This window comes from Etheostoma cragini, chromosome 6 (assembly GCF_013103735.1).
Source record: "Etheostoma cragini isolate CJK2018 chromosome 6, CSU_Ecrag_1.0, whole genome shotgun sequence".
Lineage (NCBI taxonomy): Eukaryota > Metazoa > Chordata > Actinopteri > Perciformes > Percidae > Etheostoma > Etheostoma cragini.
The window spans coordinates 19,633,124-19,645,757 of NC_048412.1; the positions used below are offsets into that span (position 1 = coordinate 19,633,124).

The following is a 12,634-nucleotide window of genomic DNA, read 5'->3' on the forward strand; positions in this document are numbered from 1 at the left end:
CTTGCAGCGGCCCTGGGGAGGCTGCCATGACATCACACCCCCTCCCACCACAAGTAGCCCTTTATTACAAGGAACTCAGTGTTTGTGTGGCAACAGATATCTTAAGCCCTGCTGGGAAGGGACTAAAAATTGATTGTGCTTTGGTTATGGCTTTGATGTATGTGGATGGTGTGTGTGTGTGTGTGTTTGAGCAGTCGGTTGTGTGTGTCATCTGTGGAGAGAGAATAATAACTGGACCTACTGTAGTGTGGTTGGTGTGAAGTGTGCACTGCCTTCCAACCAGTCTTATTTACCATTTAACTTAGTTGGGAGCAGCATCTCACTTTTATTTTGATTGATGATTATTATTGTTTATTAAATGATTAGGTCTCGAAACCAAAAGTTACAGATTTAAAAGTTATACAATTATAATGATTTCCTTGACCACAAGATGACAGTCTAAACCCCAAATATATCCAGGATATGGTACAGGTTCATGTAAAACAATGAAAATCTTCACATTCAAGAAGCTGGAACCAGCAAACGTGTTATGCTTGAAAAGTGACTTAAATGCTCCATCAATTTATAGATAGATTAATTTACTAATAATTTCAACTCTAATTATCTTAAATGTAGAAAAGCTAACAGCTTCTTGCTCCTATGAAGGCTTAAGTTTCATGAAGTTATTTGTCAGTTACCAAAATGACATTTTATAAATTCTCTGCTAAATAACTAACTTAATTTTTCATTTCAGCACTTCTTGATAAACATAGCCACTCTGTCTGAGAGGCGTTAGCTAACAACAAATCTGATCTCAAAACAGCATCTTGTGTAGATCACATAATTTAGAGTGAACACATTTCTTGAATGTAGAAGGGTGTAACAGTGCCTGGAAGAAAGAATGTAATCATCCCTTCCTGGGATGTTTGGTTGTGTAGGATTATGTCCCATATGTAAGCTGCTTCTTTATAGAGCTTACCTCCTTTCTCTCCATCACCGAACACTTCCCCTTGAACTCCTGTTTTCCACAGTCACTTCATTAGTGTGAATAGATGATCGGATTTCTGCTGAGATATAGAATTGATATGATAAAGCAGGAAATGGCAGGAATATAGCTCCATCTGTTGTTGCTGACAGAGCGGTGTTGGTTTCATGGTGTTGGGAAGTATCCAGTTTAATTTATATCTAATCACTGCTGTTTACCTGATCTTTATTTGTGTTTGATGTAGTTTAGGGAATTGGTTAGAGGCAAAGTATGCTACAGGTTGCATTAGTCAGCAGACTGGGTATGCAGTATCTTGTCTACACTTACACAGTTGACATTCCTGCGTACCTCAAAGGCTGTGCTAATGATTGATTAAGCTCTAGTGATAACTTGGACACACAATAACTTGCCTACTGTATGTTTCTCCATCCATAACATGTCATCAACACTCCTGCCACACACACTTTGCACTGATTTGTGTTTTACTCATTCTTCCATCCCTTCCCAATGGTCATAATTTTTCTTCTGCCACCTCTATTATTCTTTACTATCTCTGACAGGATAAGGACTGGTGTGTGTCTTTGTGTGATGGAATTGCATAGTGGGACCCCTGGCTCTAGAGTGGCCATTGTGTGAATGTGTGTGGAGTATGGGACAATGGTGGGAGTGGGCAAGCCTTGGGGCTGATTGTGTGTGGACTTGTGGGGCCAGGGACCTCTCATTGTACTCATAATGGTGCAGAATAGCTCATAGTTTGGTGGTGCTTTTGACAAGTGTGTGTGTGTGTGTTTTATTTAACTACATCAGTGGGGTCCAAAATAACGGGAATACAGTATATTTGTGGGGTTCGGACAACTTTGTGGGGCCAAAATGCTGGTCCCACAATTTAAAAGGGCTGTTTGAGGGTTAAGACTTGGTTTTAGGGTTAGAATTAGGTTGTGGTAAGGGTTAAAGTTAGGCATTTAGTTGTGATGATTAAGGTTAGGGTGAGGGGCTAGGGAATGCATTATATCAATGATGGGTCCCCAAAAAGATTTTGTTTGTGTGTGTATTGTGTGAGAATGTGGACACCCATACCATGGAGCCATTTTACCATTTATTCTAGATACAAAGTCACACATACAGTTTTCCTTATGATGTGGCAGGGCAGGAGACAAAAGGGTAGCTTGTGAGCAAGAACAACTCAGAGGGAACATTTCACCTTTTCCCTGTCTGGGTTTATGTGTGCGATTGCGAGCATATGCTTTTCAATCTCAAAACACAATCACTGTAATAATAAGCGCAGCGATTAGCCTTATCTGCAAAAACTCCCTCGCAGTGCTGACCACAGCAAAACCACTGCCTCCCATTATTCCAATACAGTTTACAGCCTGGTTTATGGTGCCCTGCTGTGATCGGGCTCAGACAATATGCTTTTAAGCCTGAAGCAGATGAAGTTCCTTAACAAAACTAGTTATCTTGTTTTCTAAAAGAAAATCTGGCAAATTGAGTTAGGTGCCAAGAATTAACTTTGATTGCTGTTGTGAAGTGAACATATTAGCTGTTGGGAATACTGCTAAAGTCAAAATACACTTGCTGACTAAATTGTGGGCTGTTATATCATGCAGCATTTTGTAGCTTAAAATGTACACTCTGATAACACTTGTTAGGATATTTATTTTAATGTAGTGTTTAAAGTTGTTGTAAATTATTGAATTTTTTGCTCAATATTGTAGAGATTGATTTTCTAACAGACAGACTGAGTATTCCCAGTACAGAGGCATCATGGCCCACTTTTCCTTGTCAAAACAGTTCTTTATAACATTCTGATATGGTCGTCTGTGACGCTAAGTTGACAAATGACTTCTGGTAGAGGGGGCCATTCAGTTGTGAAAATGTCTGTATTTAGCCAGGAATGTGACCAAAGGGAACAATGTGCTCAGCCAGTCGACACTAATGGACCTCCCCACCATTAGTCCTGTGCCGCCCTTGACCAGGGAGTTCAGAGAGACCACAGACAACAAGACTGCATTACCCATGGCGGTCCTGGTGGTTCTGTTACCCTGCCCCAAGGACTCGCACATTAACCTCAGATCTGACCATTGAGTCAAATAGATTATTGGCCTCTCAGACCTTTTTGATCAGCTGCGTAGTTGTGAGGTTCGACACAAAAGAACTCCATTTGAAATCCACTTCTTTACGCTGATAACACTGCAACAGAACTAAATGTGTCCTGAGGCCATGTGTGTATGTCTGTGACGACAACATGACCCCATGTTGACTGTTGAGTTGGTTATTGGTCAGGAATGGTAATGGGATGGGTCTGCATGTCTGGATGGAATGGTCTGTTGACGGATAATTGTAACACTTAGATGAACAAATGTGAGAGTACACATACACAGAACACACACTTGAACACACTGCTGCTTTTTATTGGAATTCTTGGACCTCCCACATTCCTGCTTAGAAGGTTAATAGTTGCCGGCTGTGTTGCATTACACATGAGGGGAAAACACAACAGTTACTATCTCTGCAAATCTTTCCTGAACACACTCACTCAGTGACTTAGAAAGGCATTCATGCATTTGCATAACCAAACACATTTTGATTATCTCATAAGCACAATATGAATAAAAGCTAGAATGCATTCATAATAATGCCTTTTTATTTTAAGAGATGAGAAGTAACATTTTCAATTGAAGCTAGCAGCCTCAAAACACACACACACGCACACACTTTTCAAATGGGTATCAAAATTCATGTTGAGAATGCAGAAGGGTGTGTTGGTGTGCATGGATTGATCTGCACTGTTCAGCAGCTGTTTGTGTTTGCGCATGAATGTGTATTGTAATGTAATATGGGGAGTTTACAGAGCTACATTGTTGTAGAGGTGACTCAGAGTGAGGCACAGAATGGCATGTTATTGTTAAAGAATATCAAGTGTGTATAGTATATAAAGGAGACGGTGGTTTTCTGGGTGGGCAGCTTTGCGAAGGTATTTCTTGTGAAAAAAGTGTGCATTTTGCTACATGTGGTTGTATGTACAACAGGTCACTTCTCGATGGCAGCAGTGACATTGACACTGATCTTTGCCTGATGCATTGTGTACACACACACACACACACACACACAAAGATCAGGTAACTATTCCTCAGATCGTACCAGATGAGAGGTTTTGTTTTGATCGACCCAACATAATGACCTGTCTTTTAGGTTAGAGCCAGAAGTGCCACTTCTCTGGAGTACGATCTGAGTGTAACGTACCAAGACCATGACAGCACTTAGTCAGTCAGTGGTGAAGCTAACTCTTCCTTCCTTACATTACATTTCATTTAGCTGACACTTTTATCCAAAGTGACTTCCAATAAGTGCATTCAACCATGAAGGGACAAACTCGGAACAGAAAGAATCACATAGAAGAAGTACATAACTTCAAATAGCTTGCAGACTTACAAACTGCCACGTGTAAGTGCAATTTAACTTTTTTATAACCATTATGTTCTTAGCCAAGGTGCAGTCGGAAGAGATGTTTTTTTAGCCTGCAGTGGAAGATGTGTAGACTTTCAGCTGTCCTGATGTCATATCAGTGGGGAACTTGTTCCACCCTTTAGGACCCAGGATAGCAAACAGTTGGGATTTAGTTGAGTGATTAGGTGTCCCTTGCAGTGAGGGAGCAGCGAGCAGATTACCCCTTCCCCATTGCACCACTTCTAAACTACACCACAATCACCTGGCATGGCTTGTTGCATACTGCACACTCACACAAACACATACAGTAGTTTCTCAAATCCTCTGATGATGCTGCTATACCTAACGGTGGTCATTTTTGCCAATGATAGGGCTCGGCCCGAATGGTGTTGTAATGTATACTCGTAATCTTCTTAGATTAACCCCAATAATACTGGTGATGCTGAGGGTATCTTTACAGTGGAGATCAGCACACAGTGTGGCTGCTAATATAATTACCAGGACAAGATCCCAACAAAAGGACTGGATCTTCTACATTGGACTGTGAATTAAAATGAACTAACATGTTTCTAAAACCTTTTGAATTTATCAAAAGTCTTTGTGCATTCTGTAAATTCTGTGTGTAAAGTGAGTGTCTTAATTTAGACGGACAACCAGGCACTCACTGTATGCAAGTGTTAGTCTGTACTTGGGTTCCATGGTTTATTGTGTATACAGTATTGTTATCCAATTCTTTATTCTTCAATTTTCTTTTCTCACCTCGAATTTCTGCATACGTTGAGCTACAAAAAACAATCAAATAGCAAAATGTTCAGCTCTTTAAGCACATGGTGGGACTTCTAACATTTGTTCTGCCTTTTCTACTTTTTTAAACATTAAGCTTTTTTACAATTAAAGTCAATGAGAGAAGGCTTCAAATCCTCTTCTACTTCGAAATGCTCCTCCTGCTTCAAACTTTCACCAACAGACACCAATCAAACTTCAAACCATTCACAAAAACAACAGCTATTAGGCTGTGTCTCAGCAGTTTGATATCTTTAATAGTTTCTGTGAAAATTAGGTTTAAGTTTAGTGTTTCTTTCAGGAAGTTTATAATGAGTGTGAATTGCGTGACTTGGACAGTGGGCGTACAGTGATACAATCAATAGAACTTTTGACAACAACTCCAAATCTTCGTCCATTCGCTACCACGCAAACATCCTTGACATTTACATGCAAAGAATCAGCATAGATAGATAGATAGATAGATAGATAGATAGATAGAAATTGATCCCAATAAAATGGGAAATTATAGTTTTACAGCAGCAAATTCAGTTACACAGTACATAATATAAATGAAATACTAGGATACAATATACATACATGGAATAGACATGAAATAATAATAGGATATAATACAAGAACAAATATTTGAATATATACAAGTTGGGAATACAAAAATGTGCAACAAGCAAACCACTCGCTGATATGCCCACATTTTTAAAATTTTTACATCAATATGTTCCCAAAGGACTTTTGGCGCTGAAGATGAGGTCATTTCACTTATGCCACCTATAGTTCAGGCAGTCTGAGCCTTTCTTTCACAGGTCCCTCTCAGTGTCCCTTAATGGCAGCAGGCTGATACAATGTTGGCAATTTGGAAACTACAACAGCAGTAATAGAGAGGACATATTGTACTTACATGCATGTTATCTTTTCTACTTAACTGTTAAAAAACAGAAATGACAACCTGTACACAGTTATTTAAACGTGATAGTGCTTGTGTGTGTCTGTAAGCGTTTAAGTGTGACGGAGATTGGGCTGTCCCGCTGTCCCAGGCTCTCCGGTTCAGGGAGGTGATGAGTGGAGCTCCTAACCCTTCTCTAACCCCTTAAGTCCAGTGCAGACACTCCCTGCAGAAATGCAGCAGTGTGTTTGAATAGTTCCTCTGGCTATTTTTATCTGGGAATCTGCCCCTGTGCTGGACCCAGGGAGTGGGGGTGGAGGGCAAATATCTAATCTAATTTCAGACGATGGGAAGTCACCAAAAGGACTTTTGTGCCACTCACACAGTGTCGATATTTTGTGCGAGTGTCTGTGTGGTTGGCTGTCGGGAATCGAAATGCCGTCTGGCGCCGAGTTAAACTTTCTCACTTGTCACCCTCCTCCTTTTCTCCCCTCTCCCTTCCCCCATTTCTCCCTCCTTTTTCTTCACCTCTCTCACTCTCTCTCCTTCCCTCCACCCCATGTAAGGAATGCAAGATCACGTTTGGAGTTTTCTTTTGAACCAGTCTTTCCTCTTCCTTTGCCTGTCTGTCTTTCACTGTGCTGTCTCTGTCTCTCGGTCTTTACCATGTTTCTCTCTCTCCCTCCATGTTCAGACCTGTTCTCTTTTGTACGTCAGAGCTCATTTTGGACTTTGAGCCAACACATTGCAGTCTATGCATGTGAGTGAGAAGATTATGTGCATTTAAAAGGCAGGGCTTTAGGTGGGAATGCCATGTCAGAGGGGAAAAGTGTGTCTGCGTGGGAACAAACAGTCCCAAGCGGTTGTAAATAAAATTATTAATTCTGTGTACCTAGGAATTATAAACTTATGAACACTTAGTTAACACCACCTTAATGGCAAAAAATCCATCTTTTTTTTCATCTGCGCACAGGCACATAGTGCTAAATAACAGCTTAACTGTGTATAGACACCACTCAATTTCTTGCCAAATGGCACTGTGTCAAGTACCGTAAGCAGTGGCAAACTGTGCGTGTGTGTCAGGGAAAGAGGACATCCTCTGACTGAATATTCCAATTTAAGCCTTTTGGACAACCTAATATGCAAGCATTGTCTTTTAAAGCTTGGGATGTAGAAACACAAACCCACGGTCCCATCCTAAATCAGACCACATGATTGCAAATCTACCTCTTGCTGGAATCACGGGCCTGCTGCTCAATGCTCTTCTTTTGCTAGACCTTTGAGTCAGATGGAGCCATCGTGCGTGCGTGCGTGTGTGTGTGTGTGAGTGTTCCCTGTAGGGGAGTAAAACCTTTTTAAGCATTGATTGACCCAACCATCCTCTCCTCCCTCTCACTATCATTTCTGTGTCACCAATCCATGGACTAATACCCCAGTGGCAGCTCCTCTTCCATTAGCCTCCTCCTCTTTCCTCTTCTCTCCCCCTCTCTCCTACTTCATGTCACCTTACCCTGTGTGTGTCTTTTTCTTTCACTGGAAACCCAGATTTAACAAACAACATGACATTGACCAGAAACAGCATGGTTGTCAGCTAACATGGCTCAAAGAGTAAAGAAGTATGTCTGTCACTGTTGAAATGTATCAGCAGTAGGTGGTGGTTGGTGTTTAAGTCCTCTGAGTTGACCTGAAAACTCAAAATATGAGCTGAAAAGTCAGACTAGACCACAAGCATATCAAGTATTTGCAGGTTGGCCTTGCGCGTGTGCGTGTGTGCGTGTCTGTGTGTGTGCATATGTGTGTGCGTCTGAGAGAAACTAAATAATATATTGGATCATTGGAAAGGTATTTATATGAAAGCAGTGTGTTTAAACTTTAATGAAAAAGCCGGCCATCAGCACTGCACATCTTATAGCATAACCTCTTACACACACACACACACACACACACACACACACACACACACACACACACACACACACACACACACACACACACACAGCTGTAAACATGCTCATCTCATCAATTCTCAATTTTTTCTTAGGAGATTGTCCATAAGTGAGTGTGCCATCCAGTATTACAGTATGTGCTCTACCACTCTCCAGTCTTGTAGTGCCTTGACCCAAACATACCACTAATCCTATTTTTTTTTTTTAAATATCTAATGTTTTTGTCTTGTCTCAGTCACCTAACCTTGTGTGCTTCGACTAAGACTTGTCTTTTGATGGGCTCATTTTTAAACTACATTTTCTGAACACTTATATATCATGCTATTCATATAATACGTTTTTTCATAAACAACAATATCTCTTGCAAAACTGATCCACCAAATGTTTATTACCTAAAGTTATACATTAAACTGTGCAGACTGTACAGGCTGTGCTTAGATTAGTTACTTGGGTTGCGCTTCAAGTATAGCCCATGTTTAAAAGTTTTCAGTGAAGAAAAATGTGCGTTTTTGGTATTTTAGAAGCGTTTAATAATTACGTACGACTAAATAATAACATGACTATGATCGATTTTAGAAAAACGTTAACAATTTGCATCCCTGGTTCATGACATCAGGGTTAAGCAGCTTGCCCAGCCCCCGCTGTCTGTGTGTACATTTGTGCTTTGTGTGTGCGCCAGCGCCTCGGTGCAATAGCCCCTCCCTCGGTCACATTAGTTTTATCCATGTCCATTTTTAGCATCAGATGTGGCCCAGTGAAATTACGCAACAACCAGGCAGTTGCATGCGGGTGGGCGCACACACCTATAGTCCTACTGTATGTACCCGCACACACAGCGATTGTTGTTTTAGGGGATTACAGCTTTTGATGAAGAGAACAGGGAGCTAGAACCCCTGACCAGTCACATGGTTAGAGGGAAAAGGAAAGCTGGGAAGAATGGATTAAGGGCAGTAGAGGGTTTGACAAAGCACGGGGAAGGAAAATGGGGGGGGGGGAGATGACAAACTAAATGGGGACAACCAGAAGTATGATGGAGGAAGAAGAAATAGACAAAAGGAGCTCGTTCATAGGGGGTCAGAAAGAGACTATTGAGAAGAACAGGAAGGCTGTGAAACACAGTTCAATGAAAAATTAAGCAAGTTGTTACATATCACTGATTAAAAGCTAATCTAGATGAGGATGTTGTGATTTTAACTATCTTTAATTTTAGGGACACTGCAAATCACATCTATAATAGTATTTTATGACATCTAAAACACCTAATTTAAAGGGATGGCAACATAAATCTTCTGCAAAGAATCCATTGTGAATTTTGTCAGACAGATTATTATCTGTAACATGATGTGTGGTTTTTAACTGCCAGCATAATGCATCTGTAGTACATAATACTTTGTATACATGTTACCCTGGAAACAAGTCCTAAGTGCAGCATATTTTTCTTGCCAAAAGATGTCAATCAAAGTATAATGATTAGATTATGTTCTTAACGGTAGGCTACAGAAAGACTGCATACAATGGACGAGAAGTGTTGTAACCAGAATATTAATTGAAGTGAATTCATTTTGCCCACACACACATTGATAAGTACTAGGGTCTATGCGTCTCACACACACACACAGGAATTTCACAACACTCAAGCAGCCTTGTACACAACTTTTTTTCCAGCTGGCCCCCAGCTAGTATCCTCACTGTCTGTGTGTGGGTGTTGTGTTAGTAGTGCGTTTGTGTTCGTCTGGCCCAAGTATTAGCCTGGTTCTGTGCAAAGGTACACTCTCTCCCTTAGGTTAGTTGTGAGAGGAGGCAGAGGTGTGTGTGGTTGTAACGTGGGACTGTGTGTGACTCATTGATGTCAGCTTTAAATTTGTAAACTTGTTTGTCTTTGTAATTTAGGGTGGGGCAATAAGTCACAATACTGTTGCCACCATCATGGGGCATTTAATCTGGGTTGCAGAGTCAGTCAAAGCAGCACTCATATTGCTGAAGGAAGCCCCGTGCCTACTTTTCCAGTGTGCTTGTTGGTGGCAGGTGTTTTGGCCTGATGGTGGATACCCTGGTCAGTCTGTAGTCAGTTGATATTTATTGTTTGTATTTGCCCTACTGTGACCTCCTCAAGACCACACACACTCAGAACACACTGAGAGTAAAAACAATAGCATCAAACAAAAAGAAAAAGAATGAACGTCCGTAGCTTGCTTCAGTAGATATACATTTTTATTTTATGTGTAGTCATTTATGTAATCACTAGAAAAAGTTACGTACGTAATAGTAACAAAGAATAGTGTCTCTCCAACATCATGCGTCCAGTTTTCATCGTCACATTGGATGTCCTGGCTTCTATGAATACACATTAATGGGGTGTTTCCATTGCTTCCACCTCCATTACTTTTTGAAAAAAGGTAAGTGTGCAGTTTTACCGTAGTAAAGGTGGTGTTTTTCTCATTTTTAAGTGACCTCTGTCATCTTACCTGGACATATTGGTATCTTTGCTCTTCTACCTGTTGACAGTTTCTGTCAAACTGTTTCATTCTTACTTGGTGTTTCTTTTTTCCCCCAAGAGAAATTCTTTTTGAGCTTTCCATTTTTATACATACACGCAGTATGCATAACTAACAAGTCTAAAACAAGACACCTGCTTAGGCTTTCAGCTGAAATAACAATCAGCAATGTTGTTAAAGGCACCAGGCTGAAATCCAGTGTGTTTTGAGTGTGTGGTTAACAGTTTTGACAGCAGTGTGTCAGCATTTGAACAAAGTGGTGTCAATTCACAGTGTTTTGGAGGTTGTGGTAAAAGCCATGGAGTAAGTGTGTAGAACTATGTTCAATCAATGAAAAACAAACTAGAGTTTGTTCTTCAAGAACTGCTTCTGTGCAAACTGTGGTTAGAGTTTTGCACATGTGGGTCCAGCCACTGTCGTTAAGCAATGGGGGGGGGGGACATTAATGGTGATTTTTTTAACTTTCCAAACAGACGTCAGTTGCATGCTACAGTGATTTCAGAGCATATATTTTGCTAATAGTACGTAATTGAGATGTTACATTTACTAAATGTAATTACAGTACACTAGGATGAATGAGAGTGAATTGTGGAGGTGGAACTGTAAGCTAGTGCAGCTGTCACTTCATGGGGAACCCCGTGCTACCTAACACCTTGGCTGTATAATCTGAGCCCTTTTGAATCCGAACAATTGTTTGTATGTATGCAGGCTGTATAATGTATGTATGCATGTCTTTGTGCGTGAAATGTAACTTGAGAGGTATCACCCTTGTATGTTCACACACATGCGAACACCCCCACCAGCCCGCACACACACAACATGCCTGTTATGAGTTTCGCGGAGCGGAGGTAATCGGTGTGTGTACACTCAGCTCTTGCATAACCGCATCCAAGCGATATACTGAAGGGGTGCCGGGGGGGGGGGCGTTCATTGCTTCCTCTCTTTCTCTGCCAGTCAGTGTTTTATCTCTGTGAACTTCCTTCCTTCCGCATCGCTCATTCATTTCTCTCTTTTTTCACTTCCTTCTTTCTTTATCCTTTTCTCGTTTTGTCTCCTGACACCTGCTGTTTTTGTTTTTTTTACTTAATATGCACAATTTGACAACAACCACACCAACATACCAGTTTCTTGTTGGTGTCATGTTGTGGCGTGTTAACAACGAGGACAACAATTGCTTTGTTTACTAATGGGGATACAGGGCAGTGGATGGTGACAGTGCTTTTCACAAACACCCCCACTCTGCACGGCCTGTTGCACTTACACACTGTGAATTTTGAATTTGGTCAGATCAGATCGGCTACCATTGTTTAGAATGACACTATATAGTACAGACCAGACGCCTCCCGAGACGATATCATCATGATACTTATGCCACGATACAATATTATTGTGATTTTAAACATATTTAAATATTCTGCAATATATTGCAATTTATAACCTTTTTTCCAACTTCTAATTTTTTTTACTAATTTCAAACAATATCACCAAAAAGAAAAATTTGTCAACATCTGTTTTATCTAGAAAGATACGTTTCTCTGTTTGTTCATATCACTTCAATGTTATTGCTGCAATATGAGATTGTCGAGCTGACAAACACATGTATAATAAAAGAGCAATACTTGGCGTCTGTGTATCAATACAGGATTGTCACGGCAAATATCGCGGTACTATGCTGTATCCATTTTTTTTTTCTTCTTCTCGTCCCATATAGTATGGTAAGGTACACAGTTGACTTTGTTACGTCTCTTTTTGTCTTCTCTTCTTGTTCTTCATTTCAGTAGTTTGCTCTTCTCTCAAGTTACATCATCATCAGCCTTTCTCTTCACTCTCTGTCTTTCTCCCTCCCTCTCCCGGGCTCTTGCATAATGTCTAGCTTTATTTGCTCCAGCTGAGGATTCTAATCTTTCCCACAGGCAGATCACAAGAACAAACCAGCAGCAGAAAAAGAGGAGCTTGGCGAGTCGACCTTTCTAACCTGCCTGTGTACGCTGCCTCGTTAACTCAATCACTCTGCCAATTAATGAGATCTGGAGCAGGGCTTTGTTTACAGGCACCATCAACTGTGTGTGTGTGTGTGTGTGTGTGTGTGTGTGTGTGTGTGTGTGTGTGTGTGTGT

At 40.8% G+C, this 12,634-nt stretch overlaps 1 protein-coding gene and 1 long non-coding RNA gene across 3 annotated transcripts in view; both read left to right on the plus strand.

Annotated features, from left to right (window-relative positions):
* erfl3 (Ets2 repressor factor like 3) overlaps positions 1–12,634 on the plus strand; it is a 43,743-nt gene that overhangs the window by 1,789 nt on the left and 29,320 nt on the right. The window lies entirely within an intron of this gene.
* Positions 1,890–12,634, plus strand: part of LOC117946313 — an 11,282-nt gene continuing 537 nt past the window's right edge. The window contains exons 1-2 of the long non-coding RNA XR_004656995.1: positions 1,890–2,002; positions 4,567–4,572. This is a non-coding gene — a long non-coding RNA (uncharacterized LOC117946313). The remainder of the gene's footprint in view (positions 2,003–4,566; positions 4,573–12,634) is intronic.